The sequence below is a fragment of the Physcomitrium patens genome, chromosome 13 (genome assembly GCF_059467195.1).
Source record: "Physcomitrium patens ecotype Gransden chromosome 13, ASM5946719v1, whole genome shotgun sequence".
NCBI lineage: Eukaryota > Viridiplantae > Streptophyta > Bryopsida > Funariales > Funariaceae > Physcomitrium > Physcomitrium patens.
In genome coordinates, this window is record NC_143422.1 from 10,462,354 (window position 1) to 10,474,615 (window position 12,262).

Sequence of the window (12,262 nt, forward strand, 5' to 3'; positions counted from 1 at the left end):
CTGATGGTTGAGAGGCCCTATCAATCATCTTCGAAGAGAACAAAGATCAAAGTATGAGATGAATACAATTCGTCGCATCATAGATTTCTTCAACATATGATGATCACTCTTCATGGAACTCGTTCCTAGAAAGGGGGGTAATGTCACCGACATATTCATGTAAGCCGATAATTACATATATAAATAGGTAGAATTAAGTAAAAGTAAATAAAAGTAAGTTAATTCTATAGTATTTAATATGGAAGCTTCTTAGAAGCTTCATAGATGTTTCTTTGACTTCATAGGTATCTTTAATTGACTTTTTGGATTAGAAACGTGGTCAATACGTTGGCCATGTACCACACATATTGTTAGCTTGAAGATCAAGCTAACAATGTGGTCCACACATATAAAAACTTACCTTATAAGTCAAAGTATGTGTCCCACAAAGTCAACACATATTGGAGGCCCTATAGAACGTCACCATGTAGCTCTTAGTTAGATAGTATATATAGAGACAAGAGTGAAGTCTTCTTCACTCTTGTCAACTCTTTTCTTGTTTCCAATCTAGTTTCAATAGTCTTCATGTTTTTTAGTCTTTGGCAATAGCCATTCTAGTTTCTCTTTCAATATACATACTTGTTTATTTAAATTTTTTTACCTTTCTTTGAGTAAAGGCTCACTTGTCTAAATTGTTTTTTTATCGAGTTCTTGTCCTTGACATGTGGGGCCCTTACCATGTAGGTGCAATTCCTTGAGTAGTCTATAAAAATATGTGATGTTAAGCGTGGCTTTAAAAAGAACATAGTATTTGACCTTCATTGAAGATAGTACAATTAACAAGTAGAATTTATTTAATTAGACTATCAATGTAGATTCTAATTTATAAAGTATTTTTAACATGGATTTATATAAATTAACATCCTCTATTAAATCTATATTGACAAAGGTGAATAAATCTATCTTATTATTAGTGGAATAAAATATCCCCTAATCCAATAGATTTTTGAAGCATAGTAGAATTTATTTTGTGACTATGAGATGTATAAGTTGGAGATTGTTCATATATTTTGATACTTTGCCAATTGTACATTGTATATTCTATTGGCTGATTATTGCATAGAACAGTCTCCTAATAAGACTTTAATATGATTTTGGATCAATTGCAAGTGTTTCAATTTCACACTAAAAAATTGAATTTAGATTCATTATATAAATAGTAGCTTATAGTTACTCAATCCAAATTTATATAATATAATTTTAATATAAGATCTTTAGTGGAAGTAGATATCTTTCTTGATTTGTTATAGTTTATTGCTAACATATAATTTTGCATCCTTAATATCCATCATTTTAAAGGTATTCATCAACTTATCTTTGAATTTTTGAATGTAAGATGTGTTATTGTCCATGAAAATGATGTCATCTATATAGATCAATATTATGGTGTACTAATCATTTTGTATCATAAAGGTGACAAGGACATGAATCTCAAAGAAAGAGAATCCTCAATACACTCTTCTATCACTGAAGAGAACTAAAAAGTCACTCAAAAGGTGATGTAATATTAACTAGAATGGCTATTGCCAAAAACAAGAAGACTAGAAAGTCTTGAAACAAGACTAAGATTAGAAAGGCATTGGCAAGAGTGAAGTAGGCTTCACTCTTGCCTCCATATATACTATCTAACTAAGAGCTATGTGGCAATATCCTATAGGACCTCTAACATGTGTTGACTTTGTCAGCTACATGTCTTATCTTGTAAGGCAAATTATCTATGTATGTGCCACGTAGTTTGCTTGTTCCACAAGCTATTACACGGAGATAACTTATTCCACAAGCTACCAATACATGGTTAGTTTTTTGACCAAGTTTCTAACCTACAATAACATCTAAAGTCAAAACCGCATCTATAAAGCTTTTAGGAAGCTTTTCTAAAAGACTTTATGAAATTATTCTATATTTACCTATTTCTACTTAATCATATAAATAACTATTGAGGTAAATATATATGTTCGTGATAAAAGTACATGTTTGGAACTTGATTACTTTTGTGAAGGTTTTGATCTTACAGATAGTTGTCTATTTGACCATACAAAGCTTTGAAAGATTGTTATAGTCTATATATGACTTATTATAGTTTACAAACCTTATTTGAATTTTTGATTTTTTTAAATCTTAGAAGTAATAATATATGTACTTATTTTTCAAGTTTACTTTTAAAAAATAATATTTTTATATCTAAATATTATAGTTTCTATTTTTTTATGGCTCCTAATATTATGATTCTTCTAATTATAGTCCATTTGACTATAAATATGAAGATTTTAAAGAAAAAAAGTTTTTTGTATTTTCAAGTAATTTTTCTAGTCTTTTATTTTTTGATATTTTGACCAAGTCTCGACTTTGCTTTAAAGATCTATTTTATTGATATTAGAATTTTTTTCTTAAATTAGTCAATAAAAATATATGTATTATTTTTTGGTATAGATTCTATATCTTGTCTAATTGCATCTTGTCATCTAATATATTGAATTACCTCTTTATAGTTTTTAGACTTAATATTTGATTCTATTACAAGCATATAGCTATCATTGTATTTAATATTTGATTTTATATTTCTAATAAGGTATCTTTATTGATCAACTTGGTCTAAAGATACTAGTTAGGAGATATTTCTAAGTGATTCTTTTAAAACATAAGAAAATAATTTACTTATTAATATCAATGAGATAATATTTAGACTTTTATCTTCCTTCAATTCATGATACTTATTTATAAAAACTTTATTATTTATCAACTAATTTATAGAATTAAGTGATTTTTTAAGTAATATATCAATTTTTAGAAACCATTTGGATTCATCTCTTAGGATTGAATAAAATTTTATATGATCAAATCCAATTAGTGTTTCATCAAATACAATATTGCAATTAATTTGTATCTTATAATATGAAGGATTGGATATTCTACAGGCTTTTATTTGATTATTTCATCTTAAGAATATATACCTAGTAGTTTTATTCTCAAGTTTTGATTGATTTCTTTTTAAGATGTACAGATAGACAACTAAACCTAAGACTTGCAAATGATCTACATGTGATTTATCTTTGTTGTAAAGTTGCTTTAGGATTATGCCTCAATTAACTATAATAGGACTTAGGTTGATTAGGTAGTTGGTAATATGAATGGCCTCAATCGGTAGATAATTAGTCAATTGACAAACATTTAATATCAATCATATTATTTCCAATATTATTCTATTTCAAAATTTATTGAATTATATTTTATTATGCAATAGAAGCCATAGTAATTTGTCTTCATATTCCGTGCATATTCAAAAAATAGTTGAACTTGTGTAACAAGTATTCTTTCTCTCTTTTGTTTTTAAGTTGCTTGTTTATTTTCTTATTTCTCTTTCTACTTATAGTTTAAAAAAAATGAATTATCTAAAGATTTTTCCTTTACTTTGTATAAAGTAGATTTAACTTTTATAAGAGTGATTATTGGTAAATACAAAAAATCATGTAGAGCCTCTTAAAGACAATATTTTCATAAGTCCAACTAAATTAGAATTAATAAATTGAAGTATTTTTTCAATACAATGCCATGAGATTTTTGGAAATTGCTTATGGTATTATTATCTGACTATCAAAGACATGAACTAAAAAATTATACATAAACCAATGAAATTTAGGTTAAAGAAAAAATGATAAAATAGAAATAAAGAAGAACGTATATTAAAAAGAAAGTAGAATGGCTCATTGCCAAAAGACAAGAAAATTTGAGACTCTTGAAACTAGACTAGAAGCAAGAAAAGAATTGACAAGAGTAAAGAGTGCTTCACTCTTATCTCTATATATACTATCTAACTAAAGGCTACATGTCAATATTCTATAAGACCTCCAATATGTGTTGACTTTGTAGGATACATGTCTTGACTTACAAGGCAAGTTTTTCTACATGTAGGCCACATAGTTAGCTTAGTCTTTAAGCTAATAACATGTGTGGCACATGACTAACTTATTGACCATGTTTCTAACTCAAAAAATCAATTATAGATACATATAAAGTCAAAGCAACATCTATAAAGCTTCTAAGAAGTTAATATAAAAGATATTATAGAATTAACTTAATTTTACTTATTTCTATTTATTTATAAAGTTATTTATTGGCATACATGTGTATGTCCATGATATTACTTCTCTCCTTTTAGAGATGAGTTCCATAAAGAGTGGTCATCATATATTGAAAAAATTTATGATGTTACAAATTATATTTGCTACATACTAAAATCTTTCTCCTCTTCGAAGATAGTTGATAAGGACTTTTAATCATTGATAGTGTCCCATATCAAAGTGGGAAGCTACCCTGTTATTTGATTGTTGTTGATACCTTCATAACTTCCTTCAAATAAAAATATTTGAAACAACATCAAGAATTTTTCTTACTTCTAATAAAATTACCAAACATCGGGAGTCTCTTCTAAAGTTGTGATACCAAACGCATTGTATCTCACCATCTATTTGAAGAAAAATATATCATCCTTAAGGATCTTCATCTCAATTCCATCATCTTGAAGGTTGTGACAATCACAATGTCTCATCTGACAAGTGAGCAAATGAAGGCTGTTCAATCAAATCTATGGTTTATTGGTTCTCCATCTCCTTAGTGTCACAAATACAAAGAAGCTATAAACAACGATTGAAAGTAGAATGTTATCTTGCTTAGAACTTGTTTTTTTTATACTAAAAGTCTTCATCTTGATTTTTATAGATGTTGTCGATGAAAAGCCTCCACCTTCTTTGGTGCATTTGTAAGATTCTTTGTTGGCTCGTATGTACATTCACTAATATTATATCCACGCCAATGAATAAGTTATTCCAATTTATTTTGGCATTGCCTTGAATTTAATACTTCTTCCACTTTAAATTCTTTATTGTTGTCTACTTCTATAGGAGGAGGTGGCCCTTGTCTTCTTCTTGGTATGTCCACTATCTTATATGGTTCAAGAAGAGATACATGGAATATTGGATGGATTTTTATTGTCTCTTATAGATGTAAATAATATGCAATTGGATTGATTTGTGCAAAAATAGGAAATAATCCAAGTCTACAATAGTCCGACTTGTCATGAGGACTAATAGTCTTGATATTGCGACAAAGTAACCGTACCTTGTCATCCACGTGGAATGATAGTTGTTCCTTTTGATAAATATCCACATTGATCTTTTGTTGTTCTTGAGCTTCTTTTAATTGCGCCTTCATTGTTGTATGTAGCTCTGACTAATGATTTTCTAAATCTTCCACCATAGGATTATGAGCTTCTAAAAAGTCAAAAGTATCAAGGCATAGATGATAACTATAATTGACAAAAAAAATGTGTTTGTTTTATAGAAGAATGTACTATATTATTATAATCAAACTTTGCCAATGGCAAAAGAGTTGTCTAACTATCTTATTGGTAGTTGATGGTATATCTTAAATATTGCTCTAAAACTTGATTAACATGCTTCGTTTGTCCATCAATTTGAAAATAGAATGCCAAAGATAATTTTAAATCCACTTTTAGAATCTTGAAAAGAGTCTGCCAAAATCTTGACACAAACTTAATTCTCCTATGTGATATGATATCCTTGAGTAATCCATAATAGCGATAGATAGTGTCAAGAAAGTGTTTAGTTGTTTCTTTACTTGTGATAAATTTTGTACATTGTACAAAATGTACCATCTTGGTAAAACGATCTACTATCACGAATATAGAGTCATAAGAACCTGAAATTGGAAGATCCGTGATGAAATCCGTAGAAACAAAAGACCATGGTTGTTTTGGAATGGATAATGGCTGAAGAAGTCTATAAGGTTGATGATAGGGAGTTTTTGATCTTAAACCAATGTTGCATGACTGAACAAAGTTTTTCACACCCTCCACATTTGTATCGACTAAAAATCTCTAAATATAAACTCCAAAGTCTTATTGTATCTAAAATATGTTGCTGCTGGAAAGTCGTGACATGCTTGAAGAACACGTAATTGCCCTTTTCCTTTTAAAACATATAATCAACCTTTGAAATAAAGTAGGTTGTTTTTGAATTCAAACTTAGAAGTATCTTGGGACTTAGAAGAAGGATTCTTCATATTGTGAACAAGAAGATTAAAAGACATATTTGATTGGATTTGTTTCACAACAATTGAACCAACAGTCAATGTTGATTTCATTTCTCAAGGATGAAAATATTTTGGTTTCAAGAAAATTATTCTTTATTGAACAAAAAATAAATCTCCTTCTTTTATTGCAAGCTAAGAACGTCTAGAAAGGATGTTTAACAAAACTTTTTTTTTTTTGGGTCGATAAGTAATCTTAATAAAAACATGTTCCAACGAGCTTAGCAACGATTCAAAACACATGCTGACATAAAGTACTAAAAATTTTTATGGTCTATATACATGGTGATTGGATTAGAAGTGCCTTCTAAATAATGACACCATTCTTGAAATGAATCCATGATAGCAAGAAGCTCTTTATTTGGATTTCATAGTTAATCTCGATTGTTGAAAATTTTCTAGAATGAAAAGTTACTAGGTGAAGTTTATCATCTATTCCCATTTGTGATAATATGTCACTCAAAGCAAAGTTTGATGAGATTGTTTCCATAAAAAATGTCTCAGAAAAGTCAACATGATATAAGATTGATGCAAAAATAAAAGCTGACTTCAAAGCTTTAAAAGATGCTTCAGCTTCTTTGCTCCGCTTAAGTTTGTCTTTGCAAGTCAAACGTGTAAGTGGAGCTACAATTCTAGAAAAGTCTTTAATGAAGATCTGATAATAGTTGGCAAAGCCCAAAAACCATTAGACATTTCTTACCATTGTTAGAATCTTTCAATCTATAATTGTTTGAACTTTCTTAGGATCCATCACAAGTCCATCATTTGAAATGATGTATCCTAAGAAGTCAACTTGAGTAGTGTGAAATACACACTTTTCTATCTTAGCATAGAGTCTGGTATCTCTTAATTTTTATAACTCATGACAAATATGAAGTTCATGTTCATCTATATTCTTAGAATAGATCAAGATGTTGTCTAGATAATAGACAACAAAATTATCCAAAAACTCTCAAAAAACATCATTCATTAGATGTTGAAAAGTTTTCGGTGTATTTGTAAGTCCAAAAGGCATGACATTGTCTTCAAAATATTCATACCTAATTTGAAATGCAGTCTTCTATTCATCTCCTTCTTTAATACATATTAGATTGTATGCTCTTCTTAGATCTATTTTTGTATAGATTTTACCTTGATTTAGTTGATTGAGAAGTTCGGATATTAAAGATAGAGGGTACCTATTTTTTATGGTGATCTTGTTGAGTCTTCAATAATCAATACATATCCGCAATGATCCATCTTTTTTCTTTACAAATAAGATTGGAGTTCCTACTGGTGATTTGGAATGGTGCATAAAATTGTTGGCCAAATTTTCTTTAATATATTCCTTGAGTTCTGCCAATTTATTTTATAATAAATTATAGATTGGTCCAAACAGTGGTTGTGCTCCTTCTTGAGGATCAATTGAGCAATCATAGGAATGATGTTTTGGAAGAATATCTGCATTCTTCTTCTTAAATATATCTTGAAATTCTTGATATTGGCTTGAAATGTTACTTGAAGTCTTTGAATCATTAGAAATAGGTGTGGTATAAATGACACAAGGTGATCCTTTTTTTGCAGCATGCAAGAAAGATCTCCCACCTACAAATAGAAGTTTTATTGTGCTAGACTTATGACTTTCTACTAAATTAATTTCACTCTTAGTTATACTTTTAGAGAAGTCAAGAGTATGAGAAATCCAACCTATATAAGGATTATACTTTTCTAACCACAATAATCCTAAAATGATTGGATTAGAGGGAGATCTAATTATATTAAAGTTTACGCAACTACTATGACTATTTATTGCTACATCTATAAGAAGTATTTTATGAATAACACCTCCAAAAGACAATGGACGACCATCTATGTCTTCTATATGAACGTTTTTAGTTTTTTGTACTAACGATAATTTATGACTTTTAACAAATTCTATGTCCAAGAAACAAGCTAAGTCTCTTAAATCTATGAAGGTGGAGGCTTTATAATTATTAGGTCCTAAATGCACACCTATTATAAAATAAGGAGAGGGTCATGAAGAGAAGATAGGACTTTTATTAGAAATTTTACAAGATTCTAACCGCACAATCCCTATTGTAGTTGGACAAATTTTTTTTTGATATATTGTCTTCTTTGACAATTGTGCTCCTCATTTTGTAGTTTTGTCGCTTCTTTGGACAATATTGAGCAGTATGTTATTGGCTAATAAATATAACATCATTTCCCTCGATATCAGTTATAGGTTGTCAAAAATGTAAAGCATATAATATTACAAAACAATTGCCTTATCACAAAATATGGATTTTATTGATTGCAACATAAGTTGTATCATGTTCTCTATACATGGTCCAAAATTCTATCAAAAATACCTCCAAATTATCCAATATTAGATCTTGTCATTTAAAAAAAGATAAAAACCATGATAGTGTTGAATCTAAAAGAAGTGTATTAAAGAATTTAACTTGTGATCATTGAGTTGGATAGCTTTGAGGTTGAAGTTCAATTACAAGTTGTACTTGATTGATAAATCCTTGAAATTTGGATCTTGTACCATCAAACTTCTCGGGTAGGACAACTCTTGGTTCTCTAACACTTGAAGGATGTTCTATTGTGGATAAAGGGACATGATTTGGTGAAGATGTTGAAGCAGCTCTAATCATCTTTATATCTTCACTTTTTGCCATTCTTCTTGATTGTTATGGTGATAAGCTAAGTTGATGCATCGCAAGCATCAACTTTGTTAATTGATCTTGTATTTGTGTCATTGCAGTCTTCATTTCAACAAGCTCTACCATAATAACACTTAAAAAAATATTTAATATTACTCAAGATAAATAGAAAAAAAGGACTTGAGGACAAAGAAAATACTAAGAATAATATCAATTTAAAAGAGGGTAATCCGTAACTTCTAATATGCTTATGTGTTATCATGAGAAGGAATAATCCACTGTTAATGAAGACAAGATAAAACTTTAATATTGTAAGTGTACTCTTGTCAATTTCTTAATAACATGAAGTAAAAAATTATATATAAACCAATGAAATCTGTGTCAAAGAAAAAGTGAAAAAAATAAAATAAGGAAGTACATATATTAAAAAGAAACTAGAATGGCTTATTGTCAAAAGACAAGAAAACTTGAGACTCTTAAAACTAGACTAGAAGCAAGAAAGGAATTGATAAGAATAAAGAAGGCTTCACTCTTGTCTCTATATATACTATCGAACTAAAGGCTACATGGCAATGTTCTATAGGACCTCCAATATGTATTGACTTTGTAGGATACATGCCTTGACTTATAAGGCAAGTTTTTCTACATGTGGGCCACATAGTTAGCTTGGTCTTCAAACTAACAACATGTGTCACACATGGCCAACTTGTTGACCGTGTTTCTAACCCAAAAAGTCAATTATAGATACCTATAAAGTCAAAGCAGAGTCTATAAGAAGCTAGTATAGAAGATATTATTGAATTAACTTACTTTTATCTACTTTTATTTATTTATACAGGTAATTATTGGCTTACATGTGTATATCCATGACACTCACTAAGTAGTCTTTATAGGTCTCTTATATTGTATTAAACATTGACAATCCTTGCATCTAATAAATTTGTAATAAATATTATAAGGTGGTATAATGTAAATGATCATATTTTTTGTGCCATAGTTTTGTATCTATAGTACTTGAGTTTGCTTCAAAGGCTTCAAAATCTATTATTTTTTTGTAGAATTGATAAAGTTTATTTTTTTAATTCCTTATTTTTACAGCTATCACTTTTTCATTGTATTTTTTATCTAATATTAAGCATTATTTGTATGTGTATACAACTACTATGCCATTATTTATTAATAATCCTATTATTATCAAATTTTGAGTTAATATTGATATATACAAAATATTATAAAATTTTATTGCTTTAAATCTTGAAGTTATATTATTGGATCCAACATCTTCAATCTTGTGGAATTTACCATCTATAGTTTTTAATATTATATATGAAGTATAATTAAATATTTATGTATTGTCTTGTTCTAAGTAGTTGAATCATGAATGATTTCACTCTTGTTCCAAATTAACTCAATAGTTCTCTTAATGTAGTTTGAGATTGATTTTTGATATGAGGTTTTGATCCTCCAAATGTTTTAATATTTCTTAAGCAAAGCCTCTTCTCCTTCAATCACCTCTTTGCATAAAGTAATTTTGTCCACAATTTCTAAGATAAGTGTGTTGAAGTTGCACTACCAATGCTTCTTTTGATCCCAACTAATGTTCTTTTATTGCTATATAAAGATTTTTAGTTAGAAGTTATCAATAATATCTTTAAATATGGATTGTGTCATGTGAGTGATATCCTAAATCACCATCTCATAACTTTGTAACAATCCATTGAGTACAATATTTATAAGTGTCTTATCTATGATGGTTTTGCCAAAAGCATTCAAATGGTTCTTTATATCCATTACTTCCATAAAATAAGTACTAATGTCACCTCTTTCTTTCATTGTTATTTTGTTTAAATTGTTTGTTAACAACATAATTTGTTATTGAACTCTTGTATTAAATATTTTCCTAATCATGTTCGGTGAATCCATAGGATTATTAGAACATTTCTCCAATCAAGATATTTGCAACGGATATGGAGTAATTTTATGTTTTTTTGCTAGATTTCTGAACTTTTGAGAAAAGGCAGATTATTGAAAAGGCAGAGAAGCGTAGTTAACTATGTCCTTAAACATGAAGTTGGGAGTTTTAGAAGTCAGTGCAAACGGGTCATGAGCAAGCAAAATTTCTGAAGACTCTAGCAGACATAGAACCCTATTTCTCCACCTGCTTTGATGAGACTCTTGATCACACTGAGATATAAAAAAGTTAAAGCTTCTCATGCATGAAATGTGTGTGTGTGTGTTTGTTTGAGTGTGTATTTAAATCCAGGGACAGCTGTGCACACTGTATGCAGACCAGATGTGTATGGCAGGACTAGAGTCAAAATCTGAGAGAATAAAAAAAAAAAAAAAACTAATTTTCTCAAAGCAACTGCACCTAAGTTCGCAACTTTCAACCCACACGAACACAGCGAGAGAAATGTTTGCAACCCCCTGGCCGCAGCTCAGCAGTGAAGATTTTGCCTTAATCTTGTTACGACGCTAGATCGTTAAACCATATCTTTCTGTAACTTTCTTATTGTTATCGTTAATTGTTGTGACCCAAGCTCAATTAATTATGCTAAATCAATTGCAAGGCACCCGGAGCTCGAAGAGAGCATTGTTCTCCTTCCACATCGTCCAGCTCATGCGTCTTGTTCATCACATGCCTCTATAGTCTTCAATTGTGTTCTCAATGAGGCAGACAGATGCTGTGTATCATGAGGGCAATACTTGAGTTCTCTGTATTCCGAATGTGCTCAGGAAAATTATGCAGTTCATCCCTTTCAGTTGATGCAACGCAATTGTGTTCCAAAAACAGGGTTGTTGTTGATATTGCACGGAGCATATAAGTAACCGGAGATAATTTGCCTGCGATGTTTGCCTACATGGTTACTGTCCCTGTTTACTACAAAGAGAAAGGAAAATCTGAGGTCATACATTAGCGTCATCTCTGGTTTGGTTTTCACTTGATGGAAAACGATTTTATGTCTGTTCGTGTCGAATGTTAGCAATCTTAAATGATTTGACAGTGTTGATCAATTGCCAAACTCGAAGTGCAAATCAGTTTTGAAGAATCCGTAAGTTATCCATTCCTTCAGACTGAATAACCATTTGTACTTGTCTCCTCTTCCTTCTTCTGGTTCTTCGTCTTTGTGTATTTTTGCTAATTTTTATTTTCATTATTTTGGGTACAATTGTCTCAAAGGCGCTGCCGCGTGTGGCGACGTACATGTCTCCCTTTGAGTGATGTGGGGTATGTGTGGGACACGACAAGGGTCCCAGAGTTTCACAAATAAGTCGGAATGAAATAATCCAACCCACTTTTTACAATCAAATGTGGTGATGAAGGATGGGCAGGTCTAGGAGCTTTCTTTTTCCACAATCTCGGCCCACAATAATGCGTAATCAGCTTGTGATTGAACCTGCTCTTCATAGATATCGTCATCAGTCATGACACCTCCTCCTTCTCATTCAGTTTCCATGGTTTTGAT